Source organism: Podarcis liolepis (genome assembly GCF_965112155.1).
Source record: "Podarcis liolepis genome assembly, chromosome: 8".
Taxonomy (NCBI): domain Eukaryota; kingdom Metazoa; phylum Chordata; class Lepidosauria; order Squamata; family Lacertidae; genus Podarcis; species Podarcis liolepis.
The window spans coordinates 55,137,121-55,148,409 of NC_139560.1; the positions used below are offsets into that span (position 1 = coordinate 55,137,121).

At 41.1% G+C, this 11,289-nt stretch overlaps 1 long non-coding RNA gene across 1 annotated transcript; it reads left to right on the top strand.

Annotated features, from left to right (window-relative positions):
• Window positions 1-7,017: 7,017 nt before the first annotated feature.
• Window positions 7,018-10,430, top strand: LOC310713678. The gene is made up of 3 exons (XR_014529401.1): window positions 7,018-7,302; window positions 7,617-7,904; window positions 10,045-10,430. It is a non-coding gene; the product is annotated as an uncharacterized lncRNA (long non-coding RNA).
• Window positions 10,431-11,289: the final 859 nt, after the last annotated feature.

The following is an 11,289-nucleotide window of genomic DNA, read 5'->3' on the forward strand; positions in this document are numbered from 1 at the left end:
CTCTGACCTCTTATCACCTGTTCTCCCAAGCCTTGCTACCCAGAAAAGCTCCACTGGCCGACATTGTGTAGAAGCAATTGTGAAAAAGTAAGATTTCTTTGCTACCATCTCCGCTGCAGAGTAAGTCCTAAATCTGTTTCTCACCCATGTCCGTGAAAAAGTTTAACTTTGTCAGATAAAGATCTGCTCATGACAATGGAGAATGTCATTGGCTCCCTCAGTCACAGATCAATATAGTCCTAAACCAGATCATGAAATAAGATCTAAAGTGTGTCCTGCCGCACGTGTTGGACTGTATGTCATTTGACACATATCCATGGTTGTTATAGCAGCCATAAAATCCCAAGCCAACCCATTTATGTTACAGGCTCCCAAAGACCATAAGTTTTGGGGTCCTCAACACCACTGCCAGCCCAAGCAGGCAGAATGTTAGGCAGCGGTATAGATAATGCAATAACAGAAACTTAATCCTGTCTTGAGTCCCCAGGAACAGCTACAGACCCCTTACAAGTGGCTGATCAGGTGTCTTGCCAGGAAGATGGAATCTGTAAAGACCCATCTTTACAGATACTGCACCCATCCCCACCCCTCAAACTGCTTGGTATTGTGTGTCTGATACCTGGTGGATACACAGGGGAGATATTTACACCTCACTCTTCATTCCATGAAGTCTTAGTGCTAGAAACACAGTCAGCATGCCCATCCTAGATCAGATCAAGGATTGTTAATACTTTCCCCTTACTCAACATGGTGCTTGCAAGCAGCACTTTCAGACCCAAGGGACCTGTAGTTAAGCCAGCAGATTTACTAAGGTTGAGTAACAGTGGAGATGGCACAAAGATGTCTGACTTGCCTCCCGTCCATTTGCCACCACTGCCATAGCAACTTCTGTCCTTTGTGGTGGTCTTTCCTGACTCCCTGTTCATTTCTCACCCTTAAACTCCATTATCTTAACATCCCTTAACACGAAAACATGCCTAATACTGCTGGTGAAACACACCCATATTATTAACAAGCCTACAACAGAGGACAGACAGGAGCAAAATGAGAAGTAACTCCCAATCTACTTATTTCAATGATTCTTCAGTAGCTGAAAGCCCTTTAGTAGTTGAAAGCACTTACACCATACTTCAATGCTTGTTCATGCAATGCATTTGAAAAAATGATGCATAACATTTCCTAAAGGTAAATTAACAGCAGAATTTCACTAGAGTAAAGTAGGCTCCAAGCTTTGTACACTTTGTACGCACCTTACCCCAAGCTTTGTACACTTTTATTGCAAAGTAGGGATGCATAGCTTGGCATAGTGTAGAATTATTTAATATCTGCAAAGATTGAAAAAAACCCTAAACTCTCCCCCTGATTGTTCTGGCTGTGTGTTTTGTAAGTAATTCTGTTAGATAACAAATATTTTCTGGAGCCTATTCCATAAGTAGGTTCCCACACAAATGTAATATTTTGCTTGTGGATCCATTTTTTAACATTCACACAATCCATTCTGGCACATTGTTTCTACATATAAATTTTCATGAGATGACTTCAAACATTATCCCATGAATGCCAAATGTTTTTTTTTTCTGGGAGAGGCACAAAAAGTTAATTAGAGAGCTGTGTAAGGCTTCTGAATTTACACGTGCCCCCATTTGTGCTTTGAAAACACAGGTAGCAAAGCACCCCCAAAACAGCCACTGAAAATCCTAATGCCTTTTCTGTTATAGAAATCAGCAGTGGGATCACAGTACAGGAGCAGGTGGTTTAAACCACGAACCTGTGGCCCTCTAGATATTGCTGGACTATAACTTCCATCATCCCTGATCATTGGCCATGCTGGCTGGGGCTGGAGGGAATTGGTCTTGTTGAAAATTCCACTTGCAGGTGACTGTTTGCCTCAACTAGGAAAAGTTGCATGCATATCAAGGCAAATCTGGGGAAAGGGCAGCTTTTGGTAGGACAAATTTAAGTAGGAAAAGGTTAAGCTCACCTGTGTCACAATCCGAATTTAGAAGCCAAGGTTTGCCCTAGGCTTCAGATTGTGGTTAAGGAGAAATGGCTCGATCATAATAATATTATAATAATAATTTATTATTTATACCCCGCCCATCTGGCTGGGTTTCCCCAGCCACTCTGGGCTGCTTCCAACAAAATATTAAAATACAGTAGTCCGTCAAACATTAAAAGCTTCCCTAAACAGGGCTGCCTTCAGATGTCTTCTAAAAGTCTGGTAGTTGTTTTTCTCTTTGACATCTGGTGGGAGGGCGTTCCACAGGGTGGGTGCCACTACCGAGAAGGCTCTCTACCTGGTTCCCTGTAACTTGGCTTCTCGCAGTGAGGGAACCGCCAGAAGGCCCTTGGCGCTGGACCTCAGTGTCTGGGCAGAACGATGGGGGTGGAGACATTCCTTCAGGTATACTGCTATGATCACTGCTTAGATGTTGTGCTTCACTAAAAAGACTGGGGAGAAAAAGTAGTTGTGAGTGCATTCCTAGGTTTGTGCTGTCCCAGGAAACTATGGTTTGGCTTACATGCAGATGGCTCTTACCTCTTGTTAGTGGCAAGAAAGAAAGAATATAATGCACAAGCCCACAAAACAGCTGGTACTTTTTCATATTCTTATAGTCCTCTGAGGCTTTGACATTAGTTCTTACTTAGAATACAAGAAGACAGACCTGTACTTTTTAAATATTGCATTTTGAAGTAAAGCTGAGTGCTATCACATCAGGTGTTTCCCTTAATCTTTATTTCTGTTCTGTTCAATGCAGATGTCACTTAGAATGTAAAAGTGAGCTGTCAGGGCCTTCAGTGCTCCATGCTATGAGTACTGTGACAATTAATGCATGTGAAAGCCAGGCATCCACTATCCATTACATATTTTGAATGGGTATTCTGTAGGAGCACCTCTGAGAGGTTTGCTTTTCAGGTATTGCTGTCGTGACTTGGATGGATGGAGACAACCCGATTTTAAATGGATCAGCTGTCTTTTTTCTTTATAAATGGATCAGTTAGTAAATGAAAATATATGTTGCTGTAAATCAGGAATGGTGCTATTTTGGGCCTGGTTAGTGCTGAAAAAGCTTTCTTGCCAAGTATCTCCTGCTTGTTCAAAGATGTGCACCAGCAAATGTGTCTGTAGATGTTAATGAAATGCACAGTTTCTGAAACCATGGTAGACAAATATAGATACAGGTGTGACCATGTTTAGGAACAGCATGTAATTATAATGACCAGATTTTAATTGTTTGGGAAATCATCTTGCCAGAATCAAAAGATGAGCACAGATTCTTTGGACTTTTACCAATATGTAAAGGAGCATTTTTTTTTTTTACCCTACAGTTCTGTATATAAGATCTTTCTGGCCATTAACAACTTCCATTTGGAGTAGAACCAAACGCCTTTATGGAATTGCTCGCAAATAAATTGATTGTGGCCTGCAACCCATACTTAACTGCTTAATGGCAAAACTGATTTCGCTGGTGAATGCTTGCAGCCTTAATATGCCTGTATATTTCTTTTGTAACTTGCAATTACAGAATTGTAATGTGTCCTAAAAAGTTGTTTAGGAATAGCTAATGTGGTGCCCTCTAGATATTGCTGGAGTGCAACACTCATCATTGCCAGCCAGTAGTGTCATGGATAGTGGGACTTGTAGTCCAACAGTACTCTGAGGGTGCCATGTTGCTTACTCTGTTTGGTGTTTTATCAAAATGAATGTGTGTGTGTTTAAAAACAACAACAAGAGCAACTGGAGCCAAGATCCTTCGCTTTTAAAAAGACCATGTACATTATTTAAAGTCCTATTTTCAAGCCAGCATTCTTCAGTTTTCTCTACTGATTTCAGGTTAGCCAAGCCCGTGTTGTATCTGGAAAGCATATTCAGCTAGTGCCAGAACATGCCACAGAGGTCTTTTAAATTTCCTCCCCCACCTCCACTGGTAAATACCTGTGTTCTGTAGGGGATTGAGCTATTTAGGTATTTTGTTTCACTTCAATTACCGGGTGATTATGCATTTTAGGCCCAAGGGATTATAGAAGAAGAAACAAAACTTTTGAAGTTATTACGTAAAATAAGATTGTGCTTTGCTGCCATAGGCTTAATTCTTCTTCTTTCCGTAATAGCCTTAGAAATCATTGTTTGTTTTGCTACAGGCCTGCAAACATGATTACGGGATATTTAGAAGAGGTTGCCTGGGACAAATAACAGCTCTAAAGTGGGCTCTGACCTAATACAAATGGCGGGAAAGTTCCCTTGGAAATGCTAGGTGTAGAGAGGGGTCTCAACGCTAGATGACCCTGCTGTCTTTGAGGCATTTCATGGCATCACTGATGAGTTTTGTATGATTCTGGTATTAAAATCCCCTTTTTTAAAGCAGCAAGGAAGACTGTGACTGGACAATCCTTCATCCCTGTGTTTGATCAATTGCATTAAGGCAAACATTCTGAGAATACCACATGGTGAAGTATGGAAATGGCAAGGTAGGTGAAGTATGATTTCTCCCAAGACCTTGGTTGTATTTTGGTTTTATTTAGCGGCACTGCACAAAGGGCTGTGCGACAGAGTTTAGAAATTCAATATTTAACCATTGAATTGGAGATCACTACTGAGGGAATGTCTCTGCAATGTGTGCGCTATGTATGTGTATATGTATATTTTTTACTCTAAAGCAATTTAGGAAAGGTGGGCATTTTATTAACATCGGCTGCCATAAGTAAGCGACCTACATAACCTTTCCAAGCCACTCATAAAGAAAGGAAACTGTAAGTGCCTCAGGGCCTGCATACATATTGTAAGCCTCTCTTTATTCTGTTAAAACATTCAACATTTATTGTGTCTCTCTCCTTTCAAGAGCAGCGCAAGCTACCTTTTGTCTTCAATGCATCTTTCAGTGTTTACATTTTGCCAACAATAGGAACAAGAAGGATCTTGGTTTGCCCCCTTTTGTGAGTCAAATAGCTTGAATTCAATGTAGTTATTTTGTTGCGGAGGATGGTATGCTTCAGAATTGTTCACATGTCCCTCTGAAGGGGCCTAGTGCTTTATAAAAGTTCTAGTTCATTATATATATATTAATATTTACCCATGTGAGCTCGTGGACCCAAAAAAGTGCTTTCATCAGGCACTGTGCCCTGAAACACACATTTTGCGGCACAGCATGAGATTGCAGATCTCCAAAACCACTTTTTCCAGGGCGAGACCTTGGCTCGAAATTGCTCTAGAGCAAGGTGCTCCAAATGGCCACTGTACTCTCACAGGGGGGATACAGGATGTTCTGATTTTCCAGGGCAGTTGGTGGGTATGTATTATGTTTTACTTTTAAAAGATTATCATCCCGATACCCTTATACACACTGTTGAGTGCAGTTATAATATTGAAACCCAATAAGCTATGGTTTACAATGCAGACGCCAGACTTGTGAACACATGGATCTTTCATTTTTTCTTCTCTGAAGTGACTCCTTCCTTTCCCAGTGTTAACCATGGTTTCATGTTACATGTGCATTACTGCAAACCACGGTTCATGTGAAAAGCAGTGACTCGTCTGTGACTAAGGTACCATTTCCCATATGTGCCTGCTAAACCACTGAGGCCTTTGTTCCTGTTCATAGTGCCCTCACACCTGAGATTAGAGAAGTGACCAGGAACAGCCACCCAGGCTATGGAATTTTCCATGATGTGCTTGGTATCCACTCTTCATTCAGCATCAAGTTACAACAATTGATTTGATCAATCATTTGAGAACAAAGGGAGGTATATAAAGTGTTTTATGTTGCCCTTTTCTGCTGTTTTATAAGAAATTTTAGTTGTTTGATTATTGTGCTTTTGTTTTAATTTTTGAAGTATTTTTTGTTAGCTGCCATGCAAATCTGTGGTAGTATATGTATTTGAAATAAGAATTAATATTATTTGTTACATTTCTTTACTGTCCTTCACCCGAAGATCACAGGGGAGGTTCACAACATAAAAATATGAAATGAAAGCACAGATTGCATAATAAAACAAAACCGAAAGTAAAACAAACCACGCAAATAAAAGTCAGTAAGCGATGTCCCGTGCAAATTTACAGGTATGATTTTGTCTGCAGAGAAAATTCCTCTTATGCTTCCCATTTCGTCTCTCTACCCACTCACATATAGACTACATCCACACTTGCATTATACACACACACTCATATGTATTCCCCATAAGAACCTGCCTGGGTTTTAAAATCTTTGGGAGAGGTCCTTTATTTGGTCCTGCCACCATCACAGGCATGCTTGGTAGGGACATGTGAGAGGGCCTTAGTGGTGGCTGCCCCCCCCCCCCGATTTGGAGCCCCTTTCCTAGAGAAGCTCCCTCCATCTTGTCCTTCTTGTTTCAACAGGCTTTTTTTTTGGGTGGGGGGACTGACTGCAGTGCTGTTTTTATTGCAATTGTTTGTATTTTTACATATGTACATAATTTTCTTTCTATCAGTGTTTAATTGATTTCCTCCCCTCCTGAATGAGTCAAACGATATTAAACGGTGAAGAAACTTGGTCATGACATAAACCCATAGGAAACCCCTTGTATTCCCAGTCTAGAAATCGCACAAACGCTTAGACAGCGCACATACATGCGCCCTTGCCCACATTTTCTGCTGTCATTCCTTTCCCCCGATTGTTCTGTTAAATGTAACATTTTTCTTTAAGCCCTGGTTACACTTAGTTTGTCACTGTGAGGTTCCAATGTATAACATCTTATTTGTTGTCATGGAAGCACAGTTACAAGCTCAATGTCACAAAAGAGCCATCCTCCAACAAAACAATGAGAATTGGCAGAGCAACTCAGCAAGTCACCATCCTTCTGTAGGTTTTGAGGGAGGAAAAAACACAGCAGCCAGGCCTTTTGAAAGGGAGCAAGTGTTTAAATGTTCCAGGTGGCTTTCTTTCCTTTTAACCACTCCAGCTTTCCACTGAAGCAAAGAAATGGTGAGGCTTGAGTTCCGGGCCAGCAAAAGTGAATGCTGCTCTATCTCAAAAAGTATTGCATTTTGCATGATGATTTTTATTATTATCATTACTATTCTCACTATCCAGTATTAACTCTGGTTGCATTAGAATGTTCCTAATCGCTGGCAAAGGACTCAGTAGGGTTCACAGAAGGGGGAGAGATTTTCAGAAGTGTAAAGGAAACTTCTGTTCTACATGGTACGTGCTACTACATTTCATGGAGAGCAAAATATGGAATACACTTTTCATCTTTTGGAACCTGGAGGGTTGCCTCTTTCTGCACATTCCTACCTGTGCCTTGAAATCTTCATCTGAGACCTTCTTCAAGTGCCCCCACCAAGTGAGATACAGTTGAAAGGGCCTTTTCAGTAATTGCACCCCTGCTGCAGCAGTATACCCTCCCCAGAAAGCTTTGCTTGGTGCTTACACTAATGTCCTTTCAGCACCGAGCAAATTTTGTAAAAGAAATTTTCCAAGCTTTTACAAATCATTTTGTTAGTGTAGCTTCAAACCCCATTTTAGCCTTGCTGATTCTTATTCCATGCTAATATTATTCTAATGTTGCATTTTATATTACTGCATATTAATGGTGATTGGGCATAAATAGGAGAAGTTGCCTATTTATTAATTGAACCATTATTTCTATTTTCTTAGGTTTTCATACACTACCTTCCGTTATCAACTTACTCGTGTTCATTAATTTCAGTGGGCCTACTCTGAGTAAAACGGAGCTCAATACCACCCATATTTAGGATTTTAAAGGATAAGGATGAGGAATAAACTTGCCATCATAAGGGGTGAGGAAGCATCTGTGTGCCACACTACAACTCCCATCATCCCTGACAGTTGGCTATCCTGGCTGGGGCTGATGGGAATTGGAATCCTTCAGCACCTGAAAGGCCATAGCTTCTCTACCTCAGCTGTTATAGAGTGAAAATTCGGGTATATTTCATTTCCCGTATGAAAAAATGAAAAGGTTTGCTGCGTTCTGCACTGCTAGATTTAGCACTAGATTTGCAGTGGAATCCTAGGCATGCCTACTTAGAAGTAAGCCCTGAAAAGAACTGCAGCTTAACCAGGAGGGAAAATGTGCTTTACCTTTAGGTAAAGTCAAATTAGGTAAAGCCAAATTAGCCTGTAACCCTAAGCATATTTAACAGGGGCGATGGAAGAATGTTTATCTACTTGAGTGGGATTCCAGCACCATTCTACGCGTTTACTCCGTCTATCCCACAGTGTTCAGTAAGACTTACTCCCTAGTAAGTGTATTTTAAAATTCAGCCTTAGGCTCAAGCCATGGAACTATATGCCATTCCAAATGTAAGCACTTTGTTTATTATAAAGGTAAAGGGACCCCTGACCATTAGGTCCAGTCGTGGACGACTCTGGGGTTGCAGCGCTCATCTCGCTTTATTGGCCAAGGGAGCCGGCGTACAGCTTCCGGGTCATGTGGCCAGCATGACTAAGCCACTTCTGGCAAACCAAAGCAGCGCACGGAAACGCCGTTTACCTTCCCGCCACAGCGGTACCTATTTATCTACTTGCACTTGGCGTGCTTTCGAACTGCTAGGTTGGCAGGAGCAGGGACCGAGCAACGGGAGCTCACCCGTTGCAGGGATTCGAACTGCCGACCTTCTGATTGGCAAGTCCTAGGTTCAGTGGTTTAACCCACAGCACCACCCATGTCCCTTGTTTATTATAGTGGTCAGCTATTAATAATCCAAGCAGAGAGAGAAATGTCCAGACTGAACAAATGTTATCCACTATTGTGACGGAAAGGAATACGCACTCAGACATTGCAGTCGCATGTATTTATTCCTGGTCAAAATATGATTATTATTTTTTGCAAATGCATACATAAAAAGTAACCCCAAAGGGTGTAAAGTTTCACCCCACATCTTTCTCATTATCTACTGGCTTCCCAAGGTGATACGTTGTGTTTGTTCCATAAGACCGTAGAATACATAAGGGTACCAAATGGATTCGTAGGCAGTCTAGGCTTTGGAACATATCCTACATCTTAGAGGGGTAAGGTAGTGCCAGCTTTTATCGCATTCGTAACAGCCTTTGGGGAATGTGAGGCCATCAGAATAAGCATAGTCCTTTTAGGGGTTAAAGATCCTTAAGCTTTAAAGAGAATATATAAAAGAAAATTTCTTTCTGAAATAATTTATGGAAATGCCGTGCTCCCTTTGAAGGTTCCATGTCACTGCATAGCACTACGCAATGTTCTCTTTCTTCACCTGTCAGGCAAGGACCACCTCGAAGAGTCTCACTACTGATTACTAGTTAATTGTCATTAATAAGTGACAACTGACATTATGGGGGCTTAATGCAGAGAGAAGTGAAAAGAGCCACAGATATTCTAATGAGCCTGACTCCTACGTGCCCTCTATTGTTGTCGAAAATGAGGAGCTGTCGTCATTGTTCAAGAGATGGGCTTCAATTGCTCTGGAAAAAAACCTCTTTTAATTTCTTTATGCATAGATAATTCGTGGTGTGCGCTCTCTCTTTCTCTCTCCCCCTCTCTCATTTTGTCTCATATACATACACTGAGTTTTAAAACACAGACACGCACTCAAATACACTTTGCTACACCTATTTCTAGGAATACAATTATAATAACTTTTACTAATTATCTGAATCTGGTACAAAGCCAATGCACTGCTATGAAAAAACACTTGCAATATGTTTGTGTGAGTCCACATTTGTGTGTGTAGGTGGATAGATAGAATAAACTGATTTAACTTGGAACATCAGTATTTTTAAAAATTATAATCAAGACAGAAATTAGGAGGGGGTGGGGAAACTGGACTAAGACAAGAACTACTGAACACTAATGGAAAGCCAGAACAAAAATGATTAAGGGTGGTTTAGGACTGAAAAATGTAGAAAGGTGCTCAAACGATTAAGTTAGGATAAGCTTAAGCTTATTTGTACAGAATTTATGTTGCCTGGTTTTCTTATTATTGTTTTATTTCATTTACAATACTATGTGGTCTAACTCTGGGACCTTCGGGTGAAATATGCTAAATAAATAAAGATCCTCTTTCATACGTTTCCTTAATTTTCATTTAAATAGCATGAACATTGCACCTTGGCTGCAAAGAGATCATCTTGGCTGTGAAGACCTGCTCCCTGTCCCTCAGGCCTTTTTCTACCTGGGAGGGCAGGGCTATGACTGACTCCAGCTACAGAAGCTGAGGCTGCTGAACAGACTCTTTGGCTGGGGTGTTGCCTGCAGGGGGTTGTTGCTGTTGGCTTTTTGTATCTTTGTTTTAAATCTTATTGCGATTTGTGCAGAAATTCTTCAGGTTTTTTTGTGTATTTTTTAATGTTCTATTTATTGTTTCTAACTACTTCTGTTATGTTGTAGTTATGTATTTCCCCCCCCAAACCACCTTGAGCATGGTTTGAACTCTGGAAAGGCAGCATACAAATAAAATTATGTATGTATGCATGCATTTATGTATGTGTGGTTGTCAAAGTTTCTGGAAGCAAGCACGTAAATTAGGTTCCCCTTGAAACCAGAGAGAGCCTGATGAATTATCGGCAGTTTGGAAATGCTGTGCCTGTTATAGGAATCTATTAATGGACTCGAGTGGCGGTCAGAAATTTTAGGGATCCAATGTCAGGACTGGCTGCCACTTGTTTAATAGCCATGTTTCACTGCCTCCCGAATTCAGCCAGTGCTTGCTGTATAATCTGCATGGTAGGAAACTGATTCAGGAAGCCTGTTTGCAGGGCTGATTCCCACTGTATGAGAGTTCTGGTGCTCAGATTGCTTTGCAAAAGCTTCACGTGTGCAATCACTACAAGCTGGAGCTGTTATCATTTAAATCAGGTGTGAGGAACCTGCGGCCCTCCAGGTGTTGCTGAACCGAAACTTGCATAACCCCTGTCCATCAACCAGGCTAGCTGAGGCCGATGGGAGCTGAAGTTCATCAATTTCTAGTGACAAATGTTCTCCATCCTTGATTTGAATGGACACACACCTGTTACACCATATGTAAGTGTAAGCCACTTGCATATGTTCCTTTAAAAAATACAGAGTGAGAAGACGTGGAGTGCAGTTTGGAACTAGTGATCAGGCAAAAAGGATGCCTGATTGACTTCTTTCTAAGAAGTCCTGAACTCCTAGGAGCAGGTTGGTTATGAGGTTTTCTTGTAAGTTTCAAAGGAGTTGTAGAGTTCCCCAAAATTATATGTTCATAGCCTGGCTATGTTCTTTTGTGTTATGAAGGGCCGAAAGCTTCATTTTCCTTTGTGGAGCTGTTGGCAGCCATCTTTAGAAGGTTGTTTTGGAACTGTGTGAAGCAAAGAGAAC